This window comes from Agelaius phoeniceus, chromosome 3 (assembly GCF_051311805.1).
Source record: "Agelaius phoeniceus isolate bAgePho1 chromosome 3, bAgePho1.hap1, whole genome shotgun sequence".
Classification (NCBI taxonomy): domain Eukaryota; kingdom Metazoa; phylum Chordata; class Aves; order Passeriformes; family Icteridae; genus Agelaius; species Agelaius phoeniceus.
The window spans coordinates 4,304,547-4,312,144 of record NC_135267.1 but is presented as its reverse complement, the minus strand read 5'-3'; positions in this window follow the sequence as shown (position 1 = coordinate 4,312,144).

Sequence of the window (7,598 nt, the reverse complement as noted above, 5' to 3'; positions counted from 1 at the left end):
TGGGGAGCCGACCCCAGGCAGCGCCCACAAAACTCCCTTTTCCAGGTGTTTTCTATCCCTCTCCCCCGTTTTTCCCCTGTGGGGTGACCCACTGGGGACTGGGAATGCCGTAGGTCTGGGTGGGGAGGAACATCCCAGAGTCGTGGGACAAAGGTGGGGGAAAGGGGTGCTTTACCTCATGTTGGGTTGGTTTGGAATTTGGGGGAATTTGGGGGAATTTGGAGTGGGGTTGGGCCTTGGGATGCCACTGGGGCCTTGTGCGTGGCTTGCAATGGCAAGACCCCAAAACCCACTTGTGGGAAGGGGTCAGGGTGAAACCCCTTGCCCAAGGAGGGTCCGGGAGGGGGGGGTGAGATGAGTTGAGATGTGAAGTTCTCTACAAATCATGAAGGGAGCCTCTTGGACAGGGCTTGGAACAACCCAATCTGGTGGAAAGTGTCCCTTCCCAGGGCAGGGGGGTCGGAACCGGGTGAGCCTTTAGGTATTTTTTTAACCCAAGCCATTCTGGAATTGTAGGATTCCATGAAAAGCACCTCACACCGGGAGAAGAGCTGGATGGGGCACGGGGTGGGGGGAATTACGGCCGGAGAGTTGGCTCTTGGGACTGCTTCAGGTTTAACCAACAGATTCCCCCGGCTGAACCCCTCCGCTGGGCTGAATTTAGCAGCAGAAGAGATAACCAGCAGATAAGGGCTGATACCCTGGGAGGACAGCGGGAGACGGGCAGGCGGCCGAGGAAGGGGAGAGAAGCCGGAGGCAGCGCTGGGAAGGGGTAAGGATGGAAGCGAGCCGGGAAGAAGGGGCTTTAAGGGAGATCCGTGTCCCCCAGACCCCCAGGGAATGGTTGGCGTGTAACCAGCCTAGGATGGAGCTTTTCCACAGGATTCCCTAACGAGGAGCAGGATTCACAGGAGGGGAACAAGGAGCGAGTTCCCCCTCTTGCTTTACAAATAGCAGTGGTGATAATAAAAAAAAATTAACCAAAAAAAAAATTAGCAAAATCGAGTCCGAGGAGACAATAGGAGGAAGCTTTCGGGGAGGTCGCTGGGGTCCCGGCGTGACAGCGAGGAAGAGGAGCGAGGGGACAGAGAAGCGCTACCCACCTTCAGTGCTGGGGGGGCGCAGGGGTGGAGGGGGGCGAGGCCGAGGGGCGGGAACCCCCTCCCCTCGCTGTGGGGCAGGCAGAGGGCTCAGAGATGCCCCCGGCTCCTGCTTCCTTGGGAGGGGGGGAATTAGGGGCAGCGCTGCCCCCCCCCAGGCTCCCCAGTATGGCCCGGCTGCCCAGTCCCACTCGCTGACTGGTTTTCCCACGTCACGTGGAAGTGGGCGGCGATGGGAGGGAAGGGGGGGTGAAGGGGGTGGCCGGTATCTGTTGCACCATCAGCCGGGCGCCAGGTTTCATGGCTGTGGAGGAGAGAGGGGGAAAAAAAAAAAAAAAACAATGAAAAAGGGATAAAATAAAATAACGAAATCAAACCAGCCCCATGGGCATGGCCCCACCAGCTGGGCAGCCTCGCGTCCCTGCGCACCTCAGGGATGCCCGTGACTGATTCCCAGAAAAATCGGGGATTTTTTCTGAGGGGTACAGACACCCCCCAGCCCCCAAATCCCGCTGGAGTCAACTCCCTTCGTTGGCGATATTGCTCAAGGGAGATTTTTCCGTGCTTCTGCCCCAAATCGCGATCCCAAATTGTAGAGAGGGGAGGTGGCAGCTGCTCTCCTCTATGTTCCAGCCAGTTTTGGGGTGCTCCCTCCAAGCTGGACACCCCTTTCCTGTCCCTCCATGCTCTGATGGGTTCAAGGTTAATGATGAAGTGCAGCGGGGGTGCTGCACCCCTCTGCAATTTGGGGTCCCAGCCCCACGTGGAGTTTAACCCCACATCCACAGCCCCCCCTCCCCAGGGGCTCATTTCGCCCTCTCCAGACATCCGGGGGTCCCCCTGCTCTGTTTCCGGGGATAACTCTCACACCGTTAACATTTCCCACACTCCGGAGCTTCCCGTGGAAATTTGGGGTTCCTACCCTAAGTCTGTGTGTGGGGGGGGGGGGAGATGTCAGCGGATTTTGGTGCTTGGAAATAAAAATGTTGAATTAAAATTTCAAATCTCCGTATGAAAGACACGGGATGGGGGGGAAGAGGGAATGGGGAAATCGATTTATTGAAGGGGGATGGAAGGTGAGGAGAGCACTTGGGGGGTGCTTCAGGGTTGGGAATGAATCCCCGGGGATGTGGGATCCTCTCATCCTCTGCCCTCACGTTATTCTGCAATACCCAGGGGGCACAGGGACTCCCCAAATCCCCAAAAATGAGAAAACACAGTTGGAGATAACCCCAAATATCGGGATGAAAATATTTATAGTCCCGTATAGAAATCAAATTATAGGCACAGAAATACATAAGAAATTAACATCGGCAACGGTGTCTCTGTGCATATTTGTGATTTCAGCACACGGGGGAAAATATGTAATTAATAAGAGGTGTGTAATTTTATGCAGATCGATAGAAAAATTAAGTGTAAACGGGACTTAATATATGTTATAATTCACAGGAATGTGTGTTACATGCAAACATAGGTGTACTGTCATACCAAAATAATTTATTGTTTATAATTTATAACGCCCTGTGGTATTGTTTTTGTAAATATGTAAATTATGAAATATATTAAAAATAGACATATAACGTATAAACTATAATGTTTAATAACTCATATATAATATATAAACATGTAAATGCGTATATTTAAAAATATGTATGAATACAGGTATATATAAAAATACACTTATGAACACTAGCAGGGAATGAAAAGAGAATTAAATATATTGATGTCTCTTTTGATTCCCGTTCTCCGAAGCAGTGCCTATCCAGATGTGCCAGGTTCGCGACACTCATCTTTCCTTCCTTTGCAAAATCCCTGACGGTTTTCTCTCCCAAAGCAGAGATTTCCTAAAGATTCGTTGAATTCCTACAGAAAGGAAGCTCTTTCCTCACTAAAAAGAAATAAAAACATTTTTTAAAAAGTCACAAAAAGCGAAAATGCAATTCAAACTGATTAAACCCGCCCAAGCAGCAAAGCAGCAATACCAGGAGCAGAGAAGATTTCAAGGACGTGTTTTGGCTTTGCTACTTGCAGGAAAAAAGGTACGAAAGCAATTCCCGTGGGTCGTTTCCCGTGCGTGCGGCCGGATCCAGCCTCTTTCTTTTTTTCGGGGAATTATCGGTCGGCGGAGCCGGGAATCGCGGGAACTCTCATCCCGAAATTCGGAGAGGTGAGGAACTGCACCGAGCCCAGCCTGGCGTGACCCGACAGGATTTAGAACACAATTTCTCCTGGAAAAAGCAGATGGGACACAGCAAAGAGCAGCGACAAAACAAAAACAAAAAACTCTAAACCAAACCCAAAATCTGTTCTGCACGCGGCGGAGCTTATTTTTTACCTTGCGATTAACGAAATCTGTGTGAAAATAACCCAGGGGAGCAAATTTTGGCCTTGGTCCTCTCCTTTCAAGCCTCCAGTTCTGCCCTAGCCAGGAAAAAAATCTACACGATGCCTATTTTTAAAGGTTTTTTTTGTTTTGTTTTGTTTTTTTTTTTTTTTTTTTTATTTTCCCGTATCAAACTTAGTTCCGCCGTGGTTTTAGAGTTAAAGCTCCCGGTTTGATGCATGAGGGAAAAAAACCAAACTTCCCCTCCAAAAAAACCCAAACAAACAAAAAAAAAATCACTCAAAAACACCTTAGGAACTGGAGGGGGGCAGGGGGCGGAGGGGAAGAGGGGAGAAAATTAATTTAAATTTTTATCTGTGCTAAAAGTTGAATTTTTAAAACAATCATGAAGAAAAGTGGTTAAAAATAAGGGACAAAAAACAGCGGGGGAAATGTGATTTTAGCAGAGCAAAAGGGATAAATGGGGCCGGCGGCTTCTGCCTATTGGACATTTGGGATTATTTGGGGTTTTTATTAGTATTACGTTAATTCTTTTATTTATTCCTTGCTCTGGCTACAGCCGGGAAGGGTCTGGAGGAGGGGGCTGGGGAGAATCTGAGAGTTACAGACTCTGGGAGGGGATCGGCCACGCCGGGACAGCGGAGAGGGGAAAAATCGGCTCCAAAAAATCCCGTGCCTACGGCTGGGTGGCATCTGCGGGCGGTATGGATCAGCTGTAGGTATCTATCTATAGGTATCGATAGGTATCTATCCATAGGTATCTATCTGCGGGTGTCTCTAGGCTGTCCCTGGCTTGTGTTAGAGCAGCCGGTGCCACTGGGAAGGGAAAGTGGGGGCAAGGCACGGCTGTATGCCCGAATTTTTGGGGCTGTGCGGCAGGACCGGGGTGGTTCGGGAGTCAGGGATGGCCGGGAGTGGGGGACGAGGCTCCCTGCGAGCCAGGAGACGTCTCGGGACGGCATCGCCTCCTCCCGCCCCCTTCCCACCCGTCTGGGGGGGCTGGGGATGGACAGGGGGGTGCTGCCCCTCCAGCCCTCTCCAGATCCAGCAAAAGGGGGGAAATGCCGAGCGCCAGCCCCTCCTGGAGCTGTGCGGGGGGACGGATGGATCCCCCACCCTCCTGAGGGGCAGATCCTGGACCCTCCTCTCTGGGGAGCCTTGGAGTCGCCTCTCTGGGACCCCTCCGCGCCCCCCTGCCCGCAGACACCTCTCAGGACACCCCAGCGCAAGGAAAACCCACGGGACGCTGTGGAGAGCTCAGCTGGAAGGACAGAGGGACAGCCCCGCACAGGGGGACCCCGCTGTGGCTGCCACCCCCGCCCCGGCTGAACCGAAGCTCTTTCAGAGACATTTTCCCAAACAAACGTCACGTCTGTTTACGGCACGGCAGTGGTCCCAAAATGCCACCAAACCCCTCCACCTCCTCCTCCCCCGTCCCAAAGGCCAGGTACTGCCCTTCGCAGGAGGGTGGCCGAGCATCATCGCGGCTCAGCGGAGCTTCGGGGGAATTTCTAAATCCTTTCTGACGACTCCTTCTACCCTCTATGCTATATTATCGCTTTTTCCTGTATGTTCCCCCTTTTTTTTACCCCCAGTAGAAATAAGAAATAAGTACAGGTGACTTCCTCAGGAACAAATTCCTGGGATGCAGAGGTGCGTGGAGCAGCGATCCGTGCTCTGGTGCAGCAGGAGGGGAGAGGCTGAGAAGTGAGAGTCAGTGCTGTGGAAATCGGGGGACAGACAAAATCCAGAATCCATCTGGAACGGGGATTTTTAGGAAACGGGGATCTCTAGGATACGGGAAGCACAGGACTTATGATGCGCTGCGTGTCTGTGCCCCTGTGTGTGCGTGGGGGGCGCAGATGTGTCCCCGAGAACACTGAAAATTCACCGTGGATCAGTGCGCTGCATTCCCGTCAGTTTTACTGCCAAAACCGAGTGAATTGAGCCTAAAACGTCAGGGCTTTGAATTTCCCAGTCTGGGATTCTCTGGATTGGTGGCGAGACGTGAAAGCCCAGCTCAGAGGGACCTTCCCCGCGGGGACAGGGGCTGTGCCACGGCGCTGTGCGTGGCATCTGCGGACACACGTCAGCCGCGGATGGGGGATCCCCCGGGGCCACCAGCACGGGGAAACATCACCTGCGGTGTCGGGGAACCCTCTGGGGACGAAGGGGGAGCGTCACCCCCCAGCCGGGCTCCTGTCGCCCACTCGCAGCGCCCTGCACACGCGTGGGTTCTGCTGTCATCATTGTCACCGCCCTTTGACGCAGTGACAGCGAAACCACCCGCGCGGAGCGCACCTGCTGTGACATCCCGGCTGCCGGGCACTGACCGGCCCCGACAGAGCCCCGCGGGTCTGGCAGGAGCAGCAGCGGTGATGGAAAACCCCTTCCCGTCCTTGGGGAGGCTGGAAAAGGCTCCTGCGTCAGGCGGGGAAGGCTGCTGTGCCTGGAAGTGCCTGGGATGGAGCCCTGGGAATGCCGAATCCCAGCCAGCATCACCACCCATCATCTATGCATAAATCCATTTATCCATCATTTATCTATATCCATTTATCCATCATCTATGCATAAATCCATTTATCCATCGTTTATCTATATATCTCTATATCCATCATCTATGCATATATCCCTATATCCATCATTTATCCATTTATCCATCATCTATGCATATATCCCTATATCCATCATCTAGCCATATATCTCTATATCCCTATATCCCTAATCTGTCCGTATATCCATTTATTCATCATCTATTCATATATCCATTTGTCCATCATTTATCTCTTAATCCCTATATCCCTAGTCTGTCCGTATATCCATTTGTTAATCATCTATCCATACATCTGTTTATCCATCATTTATCTATATATCCCTATATCCATCATCTAGCCATATATCCCTATATCCATACATCTCTGTAACTCATTCCTACGTCTTATTTGCTTTTTTGTACCCATCTGCTTTGCCAGAACATCCATTTTTTCATCCATCTATTTATCCACGTGTCTGTATCTCTCTCACCAACGTGTTTTATGTTCCTACTCGCCTGTACCACTCACTGAGTGCCCTTACCTGCCACTGTGGGGTCCCCTACACCCCTGTACCCCCCTTCCAGCTCCCTTGACCCCCTCAATCTGCCCCACTGGGATGTTCGTAGCCCCTCACAATGATGCTGCGTCTATCCCAAGCCCATGGTGGGAATGCCGGGATCCCTGGATAATCCTGTGGGGTTGCTGCAGCCTGACCCCCGTGAGGTTCTGCACCCCGACTTCTCTCCCCAGATACATCCCGGCTTCACGGCGCTGCCTCCAACCCCACCTTGGGGGCTCTCCCTGCTCGCAGCCCGCGCTCCGGGCCGTGCCAAGCCGTGCCGTGCCGGCGGCGGTGCCGTCGGGGCGGCGGGGCCGGGGCTGTCAGCCCCTATTGATGAGGTGTGGGCTGACGGCGGCGAGCGGCGGCCGCCGGCTCCGCTCCAGACTCCCCGGCGCTGGGGTCAGTGCCCCGGGCAGCGCCGCCGGGAAGGGAAGGGAAAGCAAGGGAAGGGAAGGGCTGCAGGGCCGGAGCCCGATGCCCCTGCGCTCCCTCCGATGCCCCTGCGCTCCCTCCGATGCCCCTGCGCTCCCTCCGAGCATCGCGCACCCCATGCCGGGAGATGCAGAGCCGAGGTTGGATGTGGTGATGGAAAAATAAAAAAAAAGCCAGTCCTGACCCAAATCTTATGCCCTCTGGGTGAGGAAAGAGGTTTTGTGGCTAAGTTCTTTCTGCACTGATAAAAAATTGTTTCTCTCTCTGCACCGATGGTTGTTGAATTGCACAGTGGTTGAATTAATTCATTTATTCTGGAGAGGAAAACAAAAATAAAAGAGGTAGATTTCACATAAAAGTAAAGCCACAAAGCCAGAATAGTTTTTCATGCCAAAAAGTCCAAGCACTGAATTTCCAAGCCGAAATCCATGTGAAATGTGCTCACATGAGCAAAGGACAAGCAGGCAGTGCTGGCGGGACTGAGTGGTAAAGCAGGAGGATGGTTTGACCTTGGACAAGATGCCAATCAAAAAAAACCAAAATATTGACAATTTTAAAAGGAAAGTTTGAAAAAAAAAGGTGGAAAAAATGTCTGGTCTTTTCCATAAAGGAAAAAATTCCCTGGT